Source organism: Molothrus aeneus, chromosome 9 (assembly GCF_037042795.1).
Source record: "Molothrus aeneus isolate 106 chromosome 9, BPBGC_Maene_1.0, whole genome shotgun sequence".
NCBI classification, from domain to species: domain Eukaryota; kingdom Metazoa; phylum Chordata; class Aves; order Passeriformes; family Icteridae; genus Molothrus; species Molothrus aeneus.
Window position 1 is genome coordinate 19521288 of NC_089654.1, and position 18256 is coordinate 19539543.

General features: G+C 35.8%; 1 long non-coding RNA gene across 1 annotated transcript in view; it reads left to right on the plus strand.

Moving 5' to 3' along the window:
- LOC136560350 (uncharacterized) overlaps window positions 1-18256 on the plus strand; it is a 160254-nt gene that overhangs the window by 43369 nt on the left and 98629 nt on the right. Inside the window, exons 3-4 of the long non-coding RNA XR_010784126.1 lie at window positions 15605-15747; window positions 17933-18088. This is a non-coding gene — a long non-coding RNA (uncharacterized lncRNA). The remainder of the gene's footprint in view (window positions 1-15604; window positions 15748-17932; window positions 18089-18256) is intronic.

An 18256-nucleotide genomic window follows, 5' to 3' on the forward strand; every position in this document is an offset into this window, starting at 1 on the left:
AAGACTCAAAAAGAGAAATAAAAATAGCAGAAACAAACAGAAATATATTTATAAGTAAGGCAAAACTGAAAAAAACTATAAAGCCCTTTGCCCAAATCTTGAGCCCTGTTCATTTTCTTATTCTGATTTACATTGTGTAATTCCACTGAAAATTGATCTACAAGAGAATAAAAGAACACAAGGTATATTGAGGTACAGACAGCAAAATGATATGAGGACAATTTTGTGCAATTGAAAATGAAGAATAAATCTCTCTCTCTACCTAGCAGTGATAGCACTCTGGGAAATTACGTGACTCTGGGAAACTGTTCTTTGGCCAGTAGAGTTAGAACTCTGCTATAGTCCCAGAAGTTCAGTGAGCATGCTTGAAGGAGGGAGGTACTTAGCATCACTTACTTATTGCATGGTTTTTTGTCTAATTTTTTAGTAACTATCAGGGTTTTTTTAATCTGCTAGTTGTTAGGACATGATAGCATTTGGTGTATTCCTCCTTGACAGCTCAAAGACCGTCAATAATGTGGCTGTTGGTTTGACTTTTGTGTTTGCTGTGAATGATTGCTGTGTATCTTATACTCACTCTTTTTTCCCACTTCAATTTGTAGTTAGCTAGTTTGCCTGGAGCCCAGTAATTTGTTGCTAAGACTGTTGGATGCTATCCCATGCTTGTGTCTTTAATGAGCTCAATGGTTTGTTTTGAGCTTCTGCATCTGGTAAAGATAATAAGCATGACATCTCTGTTAGTCACAGCCCTGCCTGCAGTGAAGGGCACACTGAGTTTTGGGCTTAAAATAGATTTTTCTTCTATAGTCTGTGTGCTCAAGCCTACAATAATTACTGAACAAAATGTTCTTAGACATTTGCCTGAATAGCATCAATCAATGGCACTGTTTATGAAGGAGAAAGCTATTTTTGAGACATAAAGAGGCTATGCATATAAGCTGGCATTTGCTTTCCTGTAGTTTCAATATGTAGACCTGACATTCTGTTTCCATTGTCATTTAATCAATAGCTATGCTTTAATCAGACAGCTCAAAGACTGTTTGTGTGCTCCTTACCTACAAAACAACAGATTGGGAGGGCCACTCTCATTTGTTCTGAAACAATATACCATTAGCTCTTCATCACAGCAATAGCCATACTGGGGTGGTTTTAAGGAGAACTCTCAGTGTTCATCTGTGCAACAGGAAACTGACAGAAAGAGGAATAAAATCCAGGGAGAGTCTTCACATAGTGAGTGATGTGAAGAGGTGGGGTTTGTTTATCCAGAGAATAGGCATAGTCTTGGTTTATTAAAATGGGATTTGTCTCTCTTTTCTATCAATTCTCCAAGACTAATTTAGCCTCTTGTTCTGCAAGTTGTTCTCTCCAGGAATTCTCCTTGTAGCAGGTACAGCCTTTAACTGGGTAGCTTCTATGGAGATTCATGTCTGAGCTTCTTCCTTAGAAAGATGCACGTTAAGAATGTATTTTATGGGGCCAGCTGTTGCAGCTACTGGTAGTCACAATGGGAATTGGCAGAATATTTCTTTGGAAATACTGTAAATTGGTCTAAAATGCTATAGAAGATGTAGTATCTGGTGTCTGGCAGTTCTCCATAGATTAGCAAGTCATAAAGTCCCATGGTCATGTGAACAGGGCAGATGAGTAATTAGAGCACAGTCACACAAATGTTGCTTTGGAGTGACAGGTTGGGGCTGGCAGCTGATCTGAAAGAACTGCCACGGGGCACAGTCTCAGTCAGCTGCAAATGCAATTAGCATTAGCTGAGCACTGTGACTTGTCCAGGCGTGTAAGCCATTACTTAACAAAATATTGTTTCTGATATGCAAGTTATTAAAGAAAGACAAGGGAGTAGCTATATTTTAGCCATAGGGTACAATTAGCTTTTTGGGAAATGGCAGAGTTTGGAGGAAATAGCAGTGCTACCCCTGAAACATGTTATTCATTGTATTTGTTTCATAAGGAGTCCTGTTCTTTGATAAAACACAATCAGAACAGCATAAAAAGTATTTATAAGTTGGGTAAGAATGAAAAAAAAAAAGAAACATAACATATCCAGACCTTTCCTCCTCACATGATGACCACTGAGGCCCATGTGGGTTTGAAGAAAGCTTCATTATTTCTTCTGTAAGGTGAAACAAGTCACCAAAGCCTCATGGCTATGTTGAACAAATTACTGCCAGTGACTTACAAAGGCATCAAAGTTAGTAGATTGCCCTAGGCCTTACACATTTGATTTTTTCTTTCCACTTAAAAATCAAAGCAAAAATAATTGTGTAAAGATCAACAAGGGAAGAATGTGTGATTAGTTTTAGTATCTGTAGAGCCTGGATCTTCAAATGGATTTACAGTGGATTTTCTTTAAAAATGACAGAAGGAGCAGTGGTCTTTTATATACCAGCAGTTTCTGAAGAATCTTGCACTACAGACTGAATTGTGAAAAATCATACAAGTAAGTATTTAAAGAAATCCAGTATTTACATTTGAAATCAAATATGTAGCTTTAAAATGCTTAGAAGATGTTGGTCTAATTTTGAAAATGTGTATTCATAGTTGTTTTGGTTTGGTACTGCTGAGGTAAGATAAGTAGCCTGTAAACAGTTATCGTTATAGAAAACCAAATCAGTGTCCTACTGACAGGAATTAACAAGGAATAATTTCATTGCCTCATTTTAAAGAATGCAATCTTGTCTAGTAACTTGAAAAACCAATTGTTTGAGAGTTTTTAATGTGGATGACCTTGATCTTTCAGTATCTTTCTGAATTGGGGTCTAATGACAGAAAAATGATTTCTTAGCTCAAGGTGCAATTTCAGTGTCAGATACTGTTGACTTCTAAATGTTAAACTGCCTCTATGTGCCATTTTCACTAACAGTACTGTTAACACACCTAAGATGTGAATCTGGCCATGTTTTGCTGCTGAATGCTTTGTAGAAATGTTGGCAATATTAGACTTCTGAGCTAGTGGAGAAGACTATAAATGAAAACCATGGTATTTCATGGTGGAGAGTTATGACACAAAGTGATCAAGTTCATCCTTTCTAAAGTCAAACAGAATTTAGAAAAATATTTCAAGGGAAATAGTGTGAATTCTTCTGTTATGTTTTGGGTGCAAAATCTAAGCTGTTATGAGATGTAAGAATAAAAAAGTAGCTTCTTGCTCTATAGTGCTATTTTTTATTACATTTGAATTGACTTAAAATGTGAAAATTATTAGGATAAGCCCCACTTCTCATTTGACATTTAGTTTTAGAATCCTAAAATCTTATAAGAAGCCTTTAGGATCCAAACCCAGCTTTCACAAATCAGACTTCTTTAGTCCATGTTGAGTGCATCCACAAAGAGGCAGCTTGAAACTGGCATGACTTGGAAGAAGTAGATCTTTTCAGGATGAAGGATATGACTATGATAAGCATATGATTAACAGGACATTTTTTTCCCAAAGGGCTGCTTTACCTCCAACTTTTTTTACCTACAGAGAACTCTGCAGGGTTGTATTTCCTGTAGCAGAAAGAGTTTCACCATATAAAAAATATGATAAAAGCACATTTTTGAAGAAGAGGGTTGTGGTAAGTAAAGCCCTCATGATATTTATTTAAAATAATATAAAATTAAAAAAAGGGGATGCTACTCTTAATATATGTGGTAAGTGCCTGTGTCCAGTTGCATCACTTTAATCAGTCTCATCCCCTTTCCTGTATTTGCATGTTGCCTTGCTCTGTTCCCTTGGGAATTCTCAGGTAAGGAGCCTTCACTTTAAGAGTGGAAATCACTATAGGATCAGAAGATTAATACCATTAAATTGTTGCTACCCATATTAAAGCCACACAGAAGCAGTAAATACCTCAAGTCTTCTTCTTGCTCCAAATATTAAACGTACAGTTAAACAGGACCTTTAGATTGTAGATTCTCCTTGGCCTGTTTCATAATTTCTAGCTTTGCTACTTCAGGTGTTAAGATGGGAATATGCAGAGCTGTGGGATTTAATACCACCAGGAGAGACAGATTTTTTTCATGCCAGGTATTTTGCTGGGTGATGGGCTGCTGAATAAGATCCTGCTTTCCAAGAATTTTAAAGATTTATGGGCAGTCTTCATGAAAACTCTCCTTTCTCCATTGTTCTCCTAACTTCTGCACCACAATTGATACATATAATTTCAATCTGTGTGTGTGTAATTATTGCAATAACAGTTAGGGCTGCATCCAAGAAGGAAAGCATCTGTACAGTTTTCAAATCTGAGCAAGTCATGCTTATTTTCCTTTCCTAACCCAAAATCTTGTAGGGCTTGAAGGGGAAGTTAAGTTTGATAAGTAAATCTGCAGTTGGAGAGGACCTGTTAAGTCTCTGCACAGACTATATTTATTTAATTCTAAAGAATGATGACACCATAGAACGTTGAAATGTCTCAGTGTTTCCTTATTTATTTGGGCAAGAAGACATAGGGAATATATGAGAAATATCTTTTTCTTATCCCGTACGTTTTTCCTTAGAGCAGTTTCAAGGATATTTCCCTTAAAAATGTAGAGGTAAATATCTACAAATATTTGTACTCTGAAAGACACATCTTTACAGATGTGTAAGAATACCTTACATTAAACAATATAATTAATATGTCAATATATGAAGGTCTTATAATTCTATAAAAAAATTTAATGTTTCAAAGTGAAACTTGGCAGCTTCTCTAGTGTTTACATAGAAATCAATGGGATGAAATAGGAAGGAACAATTGTAGTTCTACGTATTTCCAATTTTTTTTTTTCCAATTGCATTTCTACGTATTTCCAATTTTTTTTTTAAAGCGAGTTCATACTTTAATCAAAGTTCTGGCTGAAGTTCTGCTATCAGCCTTGACTGAATTTACAGCAGGTCTAAGGCTGACATGTCAGGATACCTGGAGAGACAATGCATGGATTTAATATCATTTGCCAGTGGGAATTCCTGGGGCTCCAAGTAATAATGTCTTCTACATTAATGTGCAGTGAAGTGAGTGTAGCATTAATCTTCATAGAAAAGTTCAGTTCTCATGAGAATGTGGAAGGATAATATAAACCATGGTAATAGGAAATAGGAGCCAGGTAATGTGGGGTTACTTCTATGTAATTTCAATCTGATTAAAGAAGGTTAGAATTTTCTCTGCAATTTGTCAGAAGCATGGCAGGATGGAAGATATGAACCATCTCAATACTGTGAGCATGTGTATATGACTCATACATTTTACTTGAGTTTGAAATTGTAAGATCCAATTAATAGAATTATTTCTGAAGTTACTGCAACATCATCATTTATGCTAGTGTACCTGAGAATCTGGATATTATAAATTCCCTGTTTTCCAGATGCTGCATTTCTGCTATGAGAAGTGTGCCTTAGTCTGAGTCTTAATTCATGATTTACCAGCTGAGAATAAATTATTTTCTATATTAGCAATATTTACTGATGTAGCCAGAATTTGATTGTGTATGGGGAAAGGGATGGGAAGCTGTGTGACTTCAAATGGGCTGACTTGGTCGTACAGAAGTGTACAAATGAAAATGCACCACTGTGCTTTGTTTTTTTCCTTTATAAACAGAAAAATCTTTGTACTTGCAAAAGTAGTTAATTGTTGCTTCTTTAATGAAAAGAAACATGACTTTGTAACTTTCTCCTTTCTTGCTATTGGTGTGATTAGAATCTCATCAATTGATTTTAGCATGACTTCAGGATCAGAGGGATGTGGGCTAAGAAGGAGAGCCCGTGAGAGTCATTGAACTTGATATTGCAGTGGAGGGGATGTGTGGGAGAGAAAGTCTCCTGAAGTGCAGGAGGGGATTTGATAAAGAGGTCAGAGTTAGCAGGAAGATAGACTGGTGATCTGCTAGGAGAGCTGTGCCCTGCATTCTTTATGAAATGTTGTGCAGGAGCAGCAAGGGCTTTTTTTCAGATGTGTCAGAAAAGGATTTCTGTCCCTATGGCTAATCCACGTGACAGCCTCAGCTCACACTTTCTGTTAAGGTCAGCTCCCCAGCTCCCCAAATACTTGGACAAAGCAATACTCCAGGGATGCAGCAGGAGGAAGATGACAGGGGATGCTAAAGTTCACGTGTATTCACTGAATTGTACCTAAAGCAGCACGACCTTACCATGCCTCGTGTCTGCCCTGCAGCTCAGCTGCTGTCTCTGGGCACATCAGCCATTTCAATTTACTTGCTCTGCTGAAACCTAGGCACAAGTTTCCACACCCAAGTTTTCTTACATGTCCTTTGTCATTTTAGAACTAACTGCTGGATCAAAGCCGTTAATTTTTGTCGCTAAGGAGACAGGATTAGGGTTGTAATTTTATTTGTGCAGCAGAAATCCTAATGACATCAAGGGAATAGGCCTACACAATACCTCAGTTTACAAAGGAAAAAACTGAATTTATGATACAGTGTAATACCGAGGTTTAATTTATGGATGTTTATGCAACACTTTGATACATATGTATCACTCTGCAAGAAATACGGTGCAGTCTCCTTGATGGGATCTCTTATTGCTCACAGGAGCAACCCAGACTTTTGGCAAAGGTCCTTGGAATCACTAAAGCCAGTCAGCTGCATGCAGTTTTGGTGGGAGAGTATTTTAATTATCCCAAATGACAATGAACAAGTTTTAGATAGGTACAATTAGTAATACAGTGTCTAGATAGAGACATTTCTATTTTAGTGTTACTAAGTTCCTTTGAGTAACCACCTCTTGGTTTTTTCCAAGGCCTGTAAGATTTTATGAGTAGTTTCTTTTACTATCTACCTGATCAGTGGTATCTTCTCAAAAAATTATTAGGCTTCCTTTTTTTTCCCAAGCATGGGACACAAATGGCTTTTATACATAATAAGATACATTCAAAGATGTGACAATTAAAGCCCTTGTACTTTTTTGTGCTTGAAGCTTGTAGTCTACAGACACAGATCAAGGAGACTTAAACTCATTGTCATGGTGGGGACAAAATTGCAACCAACTCTACAACCAATAGGTTGTAGGAACTTATGTCTTCCAGATGACTTCAGAGAGTGAGGGAGGCTTTGCTTAGCCTTACAGACAGTTTTTTCACATACACAGTTAATGGACATAAACATCAGAAATCTTAGGCTACTGCAATTTTCAAATATCTGCACTGAAGTGGTCAGCACAAATTTACTGAGTTCTCTGCACTGCCTGTGGCTCTTTCTGCCATCTGAACCTTAGACAAATGGAACAGTATCCACTACTGTGTTCCTCTCAGGGCTTTTCCTACTGGTCTGTGCTGATGCAGCGAGGGAGCAAAGGCATGGCTTTGATGTGCTCATGAGAATGATGGCCAGGTTTCTGCTTTATGTGGGGATACAGCTTTTGATATTCAAAGACAGAACGCCATCTTTCAGTGACTCAGGACACAGGCAGGAATGTTGTGGGGGCAGGGTTCCACTGGCAGTACCAGCAATGGAAAGCATATTCAGGGAAACCTGAAACAGACACATCAGTACCTGGGTCAGTTATCTACCTTTCAGAATATACAGTCACCACCTCTTCCTAAAAAATAGTAGTATCTTAAGAAATGCAAGTCACCTGAATGAGCCCTTAAGAAAAAAACAACAAAGGGCCATGGTTCATGCCATGGTATGCTGTGAGGTTGTGGGTGTTTAAAGTGACTGGAAACAGCTAGACTGACCTGCAAATTAGTTATGAAATTAATTCAAAGAGAGCTGTATTTAGGACATCAGAATTGTGTAAGGATGAGTTTCATTTAAGTCTGAACCTTTTATCGTTTCTATCATCAGTTTCCTGGAACTTCATTTTAATGTACAATATTAATTAATAAAAATTACTTTAAAAATTAATATTTCAAAGAACTTCTCATTAAAATAAATTCTGAAAATACAAGAGTTCCACAAGGAGTCCATAGTAAATTCAAAAGGGATTTTCCTGTATTACATATGATGGTCTTCTCATTGTTTAGTTATTTATAGCTGATACAGAAGTGATAAATTGACTTTAATCTTGCAGTGATTAATATATGATAAGGTATAGAAACCAAGTTAATAGGAAACTATAATGAAATATGAATTCTGCCTTTCTGAGATAAGTGCAGAATTCAGACCTGCATCTTCTCTTGGGTCAGGCAAGTAACTGATACCTTATAGAGGAAGAATGTTCTCTTACAGGATGAGTGCTCTTTGCAGGTTTCTGTCTGCTCTACACAGCAGGGTTTCTAGAGTGCAGTTTATAAATGACAATGTTGGGGTTTTTTTACTGATCCAATTTTTTCTTACTAGTGAAGTGCTAAGCATCCCCCTTTTTTACTGCTTTTCTTCAAAGTTACTTCTTTCTCTACTGAAACTTTTAATTTAATTTTTAGATTTATTTTCCCCACAATTTTTCTTGGTCATTACATCTTTCTGTAGAGTATCAAAATTCAATCTTATATTTAATGAATCAAGTAAAACTCATTGCTAGAAGCAAATGATCATGCAGAGATATTAATTGCTTAAGCTAATAACACTTCTATCCACAAAGCCCTGATTTAATGCTACAGGAACAGAAAAACCATTCAAAGCTCTTGAAAACACTCAAAGAAATTTTAAATGTCAACTTGAGAATACACTTGCCTAGAGTTGTAGTGCACAGACATTAGAAATAGGGTTTGTGGTTTTTGTCCTTTTTTTTATTTTACAAAGAGTGTGAAAGAGGAACTATTACCTCACTAAATGCAGGCTGGGGCTGGGAATTGTACTTATGGGGAGAAAAAGATCCTACATTAAAAGGCAGATAAAAAGGAAAGCAAGATAATTGATGATAATTTAAATATAAGCTATGGAATATGCTGTTGAACTACTAAAAGGTAATGTACATCTGAATAGAATTGAATTAATTTTTGTCCTATTCTAGGGTTTCACTGAATTTTTTTGAAAGGTCTGAGATCTTACCTGAAATAGGAAAACACTTTGGTGAAACACCAATTAAGTGTATTCAAATGCTTCTGGAAATTTAGAAAGCATTCTTTGTGAGTTTATGTGCTCACACAGGACAACAGCTACAGAAGAAAACAAAGATGCTTTATTGTTTTATTGTCACTGAGCATGCAGTATTTTTGGCTGTCTTTGAAGCAGAATTTAGTACTGGGTATATGGTGGGCAAAAGCTTCAGTTATCATTCAGAATCCCTTTGATATGTGGAGAACCTGAGAAGATGGTGGAGGAGTAAGGGAAAATTTAAGGCTCAGTCATGCTTTCAAAAAGTTAATTCTAAGGAGAAGTGGTAAAAGTCTGGTGAGAGTCACTCTGAAATCAGGGTGATTGAGTATGGTATAAAGCATTGATTGAAAAATGCATTTAACACATGCTTTAGTAGTTTGTGCAGTTGTGCCTAACTGTGCAGCTTTACTGGGAGAGTATAACTAGAGAAGATTAAAAGAATTCTGGAAATAGAACCCAACACTAAAGTTTTCCAAAGTTTGAAAATGGGTTTCATTGCTTTATCATAGATCGTTGATTTCCATCAAGACAGACTTGAATGCAAGGTAATAGAAAAGCTGGAATTAATTTTGGGATAAGGAGAGAATTTATTTCTTTAAAATGTATTTCATAATCTTTCTTTTTTATTTCAACCTCTTGTCACTCTGTAGCTATAATTAAGGGAAACCCATATTTCTGACTTGTGATTATCGCTGCTTTTTTTCTTCTATTGAATTTTGTTTTAGGCACAGCAAAGCTGCTGGATGAAAGTGTCATAGCCATAAAATAGAAGAGGGGGTTAGCAAATGGGGAGGTTATTATCCAAAAGAAAAATAGAAATGGGGAGAAACTATGTTGATGACATCTATCTTTCCTTGTAACTAGGTCTTGCAGTACATTCATACTCTGTTAAATTAACATCATTCATACATTAGCAGTTCTCCTCTTTATTATTGGTTAGAAATTTTTTCTGCTTCACTGGGGACATGTTAATACAAATAAAAGCATCGCAGCATCTGCAGATGAAGATTCTTGCCTTTTTTACTGTAAAAATAGGAAGAGTATATAATGTTAAATATTTTTTAAAAGGCTATGTTAACTGCTTGTTTCAAAGTTTTACAGACCCTCCTAGAAAATGCATGTTCGTGTAGAGGACCTCAGTGTTTCTATCTATAAGAGAGTTAGGCACTGCTTGTACTAAAATACTTAATTAGAAAACTAGATTGATTTGCTATTTAAAAGGGGAATGATCTTCTGGTTTTTATTTTAGTCTCACTCTGCAGCACATATGAGATGATTCTGGAAAAAAGTTGCTTTTGTTATCTGTGCAGTGAAGGTGGCTCAACATTCCTTTACAGCTCTCGTGGGCTGTAATGTGGTTAAATTCAGGAGTGGCTTTATCAGTAAGGACAAGGACTGTGTGATGAGAAAGTGGCTGTGTGCCTGTGCAGCCCTGAAGCCAGATGGCAGCTGGTTCCTCTTCTCAAGTACATGCTGGTTTCTTAAGCACTTAGATTTGCTTCAGTGCAATCTAGACCAGTTCATGATTTATGGAGACATTCTGATCCATTCCTGATTCCATCTCTGGGGTTGCCTGCAGACCCCTTGTGAGTTAAACTTTCAAAGGTATCTGAGTGCTACTGAATCCTGATGAGATGAATCTTCACATTGTAATTATTTCTTTGCCCCAATGTGTAGCAATAACAAATCTTGATCTCTTTGATGGTAGAAAATATTTGTTATTTATTACTTATATTCAGTATAATTGACATGAAGGACTTTGTATATATAATTACATTCCCCTGAGATTATTCAGGCTAATGGTTTATAGGTAATTTAAGTATTAGATTTGTAGCTTAAACAAGAAATTATTTCATGTGATCTGCATAGTGTAGCAGTTTTAGGCAAATACAGAATTTAAAATTCTTTGCATGAATTATTTTGTTTTACATTTTCCTTTGTCATTTTAATGCCAATCCTATTTATGGATGTTATTCTACAATAGATACTAGTGTATTTAAATATTTTATGGGTGTTATTATTAACCTGACATGGAATGACTAATATGTATGTCTTTGAAAAAGAATTTTCTGAAGTATCTTCCAGTCGTTGGTGTTTCTTTTTTATAAATTATAAATCAGAAAATAGCTATATATTTATTGTTTGTGAGAGAATGCAGATAGTGATTGTACTTTATTGGTTTATTTTTTGTTAATCATGCTGAGTTTAAACTTCCTATTTATTGACCTAAGTAGGTGAAATAAATAAGTGCATTTAAGAATTAGATTATTCTTGCAATACAATTGCAATATACGCCTCTCTGAGCTTCAGTCATGCCTTAGTAGTCAAAGCAAATTTCTCTTCAGATGTCTCTTTATGGACAGTAGTTGTTTTTTGAGGTAAAATAGATTGTGCTTGATAACACAAGTGTCATTTTATGTGTCTGTGATGTTGTCAAAAAGAATAATCTGTAATCTATAAAGTTGACATGATAAAATTGCAACGATGCTTGGTTTAATACCATAGTTACCTAACATTTGTTGTAACAAGTGCAACAATGCACCATGACAGGGTCTGATTAAAAACATTGATCAATCCCATTTCTCACTTCCTGCTGTAAACAATCGTGGGAATTTACTGAAACACCTCACATTTCTTATTTCTCACTTTTCTAGAGGGAAACTGTGCCGTGAAAAAATTGGTCAGTGTAACTGTGTTTACAAAAATTACTGTGAAATTTATTAGAATTGATATATAAAGACAAGAAAAGATCTTTTTCTATATATTTTTTTCTCTTCTTATATCACTTCCAGTACAAAAGTACCTAGAAAAACAATATCTTTGATTAGCACAATTTTCATAATCCAGGGCCATTTTCTTCTATATTAGGAAAAAGAACATATACATGTAAAAACATTGCATAAAATTTACCTAAGATACTGTTTGTAACAGAAAAGTTCCTCTTTTTTTATTGATTCCACTTTTTCCTTGTTCTCTCCACTCCCTATTGCCTGCCAAAGGGGTTAATTCTATTGCCCATGTCTGCACATGAATCAGATTGGGCTCTACATTGCTCTGAAGTCTATTGTGCAGAGTGATGTTCAGATAACTCCAAGTAATTACATGAAATATTTTAACAATGCACAGTGTAGTAATTCATTTTTACAAAGCAATGCATTAAATATTGTTGGATAGTTGCTGATGCTGCAATATTTGGGGAGAAAATTGATTTGTTTATTGATGTCCCTTTCATCTGTGCATTGCTCTTACTTTGTATGCCTTCCTCCTTTGGTAGTGTATGTGTAAACGGTCCTGCTTTAAGCTGATGCATTCATTCTGAGGCCAAAAGAGAAGCTGAGGGAAATTCAGTGACAGGAGAGGGATTGAATTAAAAGCTTCTGAGCCCTATCCATGACCTATTATGCTTTCTTTTTAATTTCTTAAAATGTTTCAAATAGGATAGGGAACCATATAATTTTAGAAGCTTGGATCTCGTGATATATTTAATATATTTTCTGTGATAGGTTTTTTCCCTTAAGATTGCTCTTTGTATTTCTTTATATCCTATCCCAGGATAGGTGCAGAGTGATTTTGCCTTGAGACAGGAGGTTGATCACAAGTCTTTATGCTCCCTGGATGTAGGGGGCAAGAGACACTATGGCTTGATGAGGAAGACTGCTTTTATATGAAGGAAAATGATGTAGTGCCAACAGAGCTGTCTGGGAGCACTGTATGGGCCCTGTGATGTGACACAGTGACTCGGGTGTTGATCTCAGTGACTAAAGCAGCTCTGTTGCCCTGGATTTTCAGGGGCAATTCAGATATCCTGCCTCTGCCTGTGTTATCTCTGTAGAGCAGTTTTTTGGTCTATGACAGTAGTATATTTCACACTTAGATAGCTATTGAGATGCTTTCTTGTACTCTGAGGTTTAAACTGGAGCTGGGCATTGTAGCTTGAAAAATTATGCATTATTATTTCTAATAGGTTCAGCGAAATACTTGATAAGAGGTTTGCTCCAGAGAGTATCTCTGTGGCTGCTGCTTCTTTCTTTTAAGTAGAAGAAGCCATGCCACTGAGAAAAAGAGAACCTTTTACAAAAAGATGAAAAAGCTGGTGATGTCAGTGTTAACTGCTGTGCTTGGTCAGGTTAAATTTATAATTATCAATGAATTGGTTCTCCATAAAAGCCAACTGACAAACAAGAGACTGCCAAGTTCAAGGAGTGAAAGTGTGCTTATATGAATTGATTAGAAACAAAGACATTAATGCATTTGTTACTCTTAGTAATTACTCTTACTCTGACCTCTAAAACCAATATTCCTGTGGATGAAAAAGAATCTTTTTTTTTTTTTGCCTTGCTGTTTGTATAACAGCATCAGCATACCCACTTCCTGATTAAAGACCTGCTTTTTTCAGACACACTGACAAGAAAAAAAAATGCTTTTCTCATTGTCTTTAGGAGGACTAGGAAAAACGATACTACTATATGATCATGCAGCTGAAATACTGTCATCCAAGGACTCCAGAGTTTAGTTATATGAACTCCCCATATCCATTTGGTATTAGTTTTGTGAAGAAATACACTGTTTTGCTGAAGTTCTTCTTGCTTCCATGAAGCAGAATTTGACACCCACGTTTAGGGATTGCATGGAGTGCAGCAAATTAAGTAAATTTCTATTTATTGTCTAAGTGCCATTTCTGAAAACAAAGCTGTATTGCAGGGCAGTTGAACAGTCACTTTCTCCCCCACTGTGCTGGTCAGCATTACACTTTGCACCTTTTTCTGCCACCTTCCAGGGCAAACTTTACAGCTGCTCTGTTTGGTGCTTTTTTTTTTTTTTTTTCCTCTGCTTTTTCTCAGAGAGAAAAGTGAATTAACCCCATGAAAGATGTGCTTAATTTCTTCCTGGTATTTTCCACCAGAAATCTTAGAGCTCAAGCTTGTTTCATTCCTTTTGGAATTCTCGTTGAGCATATGGAAGCTCTCTTGTAAAACTTGTGGTATCCTATGTTTTCTTCTTGTTTAGTATTAATTTATTTAGGATTATGAATTTTTTGTTGCCTTAATGCAGTTTAAAAAAGAAAATCAGAAAATCAGCTGACTAACAAAAAGGAGGACTTTCCACCCATATGGATAGTAAAAGTAATAGTCACTGTTAAAAGTGATCCATGTTACTTCAAAAAGCTTTTCCCTCTCCCTTATGTTGAAATGACCCTTATGAATGCTATCACTAAAAATAGCTAGAAGATTAAAAATATACCTCACCCTGAAGCAAAAGCAAGTAGAGATGTGATCTGCAGAGCCTTTAGTACTGGATGACCCCTGGCTATGGACTGCATCTTTAAAAGGAGCAGTGTCTGTTCCTCTCATTGCTGAGGCAGCAAACGGTATATGTTTAGATTTGAGTAAGAGCCCACTATAGTGTACCACAGAGATTGTACTTTTCTTGCACTCATTCCTATTGCTGTTTCTTCTGTGGTCCTCCAGCATCTCACTTGCATTCATTCTGTGACTGAGCTGGGACATATAAATGGTTTGGTTGAATTGAATTTTGAATTGGTTTTGAATTTTGTTTGTTTTTTTTTTCTCTGCATAGCTTCATTTTACTTTTCTTTGCATTCACATGAGTGTTACAAGTAGGGTGGGAAAAGGAAAGCATGTTTCTGACAAGGCCATTGGCCTTGTTTTTATTTGATGGCACTATAGCTAAAATCAGATCTGTCACTGATGTCAGCACTTCACTTAAAGCTGCCTGGGTTTCTTCTCACTGTTTTCATCCTCAGAATTGTAAATCAATACCCTTTGATCTAAACATAAAAGCCTGGGAAGCTTATGTTGTGGATGTCTTCCCTTGTGCCTTGCTTCATTCAGTTCAGCTGCTAAATCTGGTCTAAGGAAATCAAAAGCGATACTGAATTGACATTTAATAGCTCTCCTCAAGACTGCTAGAAAGTAATTTCTCAGAAAGTTTGAAACAAACTTTGCATTGTACTGGTCTATTATTAGCATTCCACTTAGCATATGCAAGTAGCTTTTTGAAAGCAGCACATAATACCTGAACTAGGAATTCTAAATGCTTCTGCCTTAATTAAGTTGAATTTTCTGAAGAATTATAAAAAATATTCAAAGGAATATGGAAGAGAAAGAATTACTGTTCAGGAATTCTGAGGAACAAATGTGTTTTTTCAACTGTACCAGTTTTGACCATATGGAGTAAACTGCAACTAGACTAAAACACAGTTGCCTCCAATTTTTGTGAAAATCAATTTTTAAGCATTTTGGTGTCTTGTTAGTTCACTTCTACTGACTAGTACTCAGTGATGTCTCTTTTAGTTGCTATTGCACAGTAAGAATTAGTGGTTTTTTCCCAAGCTTCCAGGAATCCTAATGTCTATTAATCAGCTGTTACAAATGTATGCTTTCTTTTAGTTGATTCTGTAAGGCAGTAATGAGGTTTATATTCAGAATTTTGCAGCATATTGGAAAATTAGAATGTATAGGAAACATTAAATTACTATTTTGCTGGAGTATAAACTTCTTCTGACATCCGATGACCTTTTCATTTTCCCATGAGTGAAGTGGAACTCTTAAGGTGATTTTTCTGATTGTCAGAGATATTTTATAATTATTTGTAATATTTATGCTTTTTGCTGGAACAGCCTTGGTTCTGTTTGAAGAAGTTACTGCATAAGTTCAACAAGGAGCCGTAGTCCTGCTTACAACACAGAAATCCAGCGCTGCCAGTGATGCTCTGACAGTGGATATGAGAGTGGGAATTACTAGAGCTGAAGTGTTCAATGAGGTAAATAGAGCAATGCAAATCTCAAGAGCTTCTGAAATACAGAATATGCAAGGACGATTTTGAGAGTGTGTATTACCTTGCTGCTTCCTCTCACACCATCTACCAAACATCTCTTTCCTCTCTCCAGCTTTTAAAAATCAATTCGATGTGACTGCCTCCAGTTTGAAATTAGCATGATTTAATCTGGTACAGGAAAAATCTTTCTCCATGGAAAAGGCCCAAATGGGAAATCTAATGATAGCATATTCCCCAAGGAAAGCTGCCACCTTAGACAGTGTCCCTGTAGGAGGGAAAATGAACAGCTGCAATATTTTGTGTATAAAATGTATGTGTGCATGTGTATGGTGACATGACACAATGCTTTGTGACAGCTCATTTTATTTTGGGTTTTTCACATGACAGATGAAATGATTTCTGTAATTATTCTTAGGTATAAGACCTAAAGTCCGTTCTGTTAATACTTGGACTGTTTGGCATAAAATACATTTAGGTATCTCATTTAAACACCCCTCTGGGAAAAAAGCTCTGGAAATCAGAAGTGATTGAGTGGATGAGCTCCAACTGTATTGCTTCTAGGCCCAGTAAAAAGGAAAGTATAGGGGACTGATTTTCATTTCAAGTGTTTCATTTGAGGTGCAGTTTCATCCCAAGACTTACATAACTAGACTAGCTTTTCTTGTAGTTGAATTAGCTCTTGTTTTACTTCTAAGTTAAATTAAGATCATTGCAATTTTATGCTAAAGAGTAGGAAAATTTTAAATATATTCTTGCTTTAGAACAAAAATGTGCATTATCCATAACCAGTGATAAAATACTACTTGCCATTGCAAGTCTTTATCACTAAGGATTAGAAATAGATCAATTATATAATTTGACATACTGCTAAGGAAATTATTGTACATGTATCTATGCCTTATTTTAAAATAATTGATAGGTTTATAATTTAATATGAATGTAGAATATTTTAAAAATACATACTACAATTAGTAAACTAAGTAAGAAAAATGTGTGGAGTCTCCTAAATCTTGAAGGGGATTTGTTGCACCTGTATTTGTTGTGTAGCAATAATGCAATTCTTATTGTTAATTGAGAGAAAATATTATTGAACTTTGGTGAAAATTATTTTCTCTTTCTGAAAAATTCAGTATGACTTTGTCATACATTTTTAGATTTCCAGCTGGGCTGGTTTGCTTTCATTCAGGATTGAAGTCAGTTGCTGTATTTCCAGGATTACTGAAAGGTTGAACCTACTTCAGTGATATATAGGGTCTACAGAATAACAGTTTTGCAGCTTATATGCTTAAGAGAGAGGGAATATGTTCAGAAAAATTCACTTCAATCATCTATCAAAGGTGCCAGTGCACCTAGTGGCTTTATTTCTCAGGAAGGCAAAGAGAGATGGAAGGGCATGAGGGGAGCTTTTATTGATTGCTTTGTGGGAAAATTATTCTATGAGTTACTTTTGCAGAGAATGTAATTTGCCTGGGGTATAGCAGGAATAGTATGAAAAGTTCTGGGGGAAATAGTTCCCTGGCTGATTTTTTTTCAATATAAAATGATGGTGTTCTCTCAGAACCAGAGCTATATCAGCTCCACAAATATCACTAGAGATGGGTAGGACTTCATGTGCTTGATAATGCTACAAGTAACTTTTGAAAGGCCTACTGGAAGGAAAAAATGGAAATTGGGAAGAAGAGAGATTTTTACTTCTCATTGAACTGTTCATGCAGTAAAAAAGAAGGCAAATAATTAATTGTGGAATGTAATGCCCTGACTGACTTACAAGGCTGCTTTCTTTCCCATTTCTATCATGAAAGCCTTGAAAATATACTAGGGCAGGTTATGATACTTTTGACCTGTACTGTAATGTTTACTGTTTTAAGATCTGAAGCCAAAAATATTATCATCCTTAAAATTGAAACTGGGACAACTCAATCAGTTTTTCTATATCAAATTCTATATATATAGCTGTAAATCTGTGATTCAGATATAGGCTTATCTCCCACCGGTGAAAGAAGCTTAAAAAAAAAAGAAAAAGAAGAAATTATCAGTTTAGAAATTATATTATTTTATGAATTTGTCTAATATTTACCATTTTTCAGTATTATAGGAATCTAATAATTGAATTGAAGTTGAACTTGAAATTTATATAAATGTTTGTGGAAAACTGGTCTTTTATAATTAGGGAAGAAAAGCAGTATTGAAGAAGATAAAATACAAAAAGAAAAAAGAACTTGGTGTCCCTCCGTGTGACAGATGGAATGTCTAAAGTCTGACGGAATTTGTTATTACTCAGTTACTATCAGTCCTCATTGCTCACAGTGACACTGCAGAAAACCAGGTAATTTTTTCTGAGTTGCAGTCTTACTGTACAGCCACACATTTCACATTATTTGATGTGAAATTTGATTTGATTTTGACATCATTTCATATTGGCATTAATGTACGATATTTGTAAAACGATCATGTTGCTGGAAAACATTGCTTCAGTAGTCAAAGTGATGGAGTC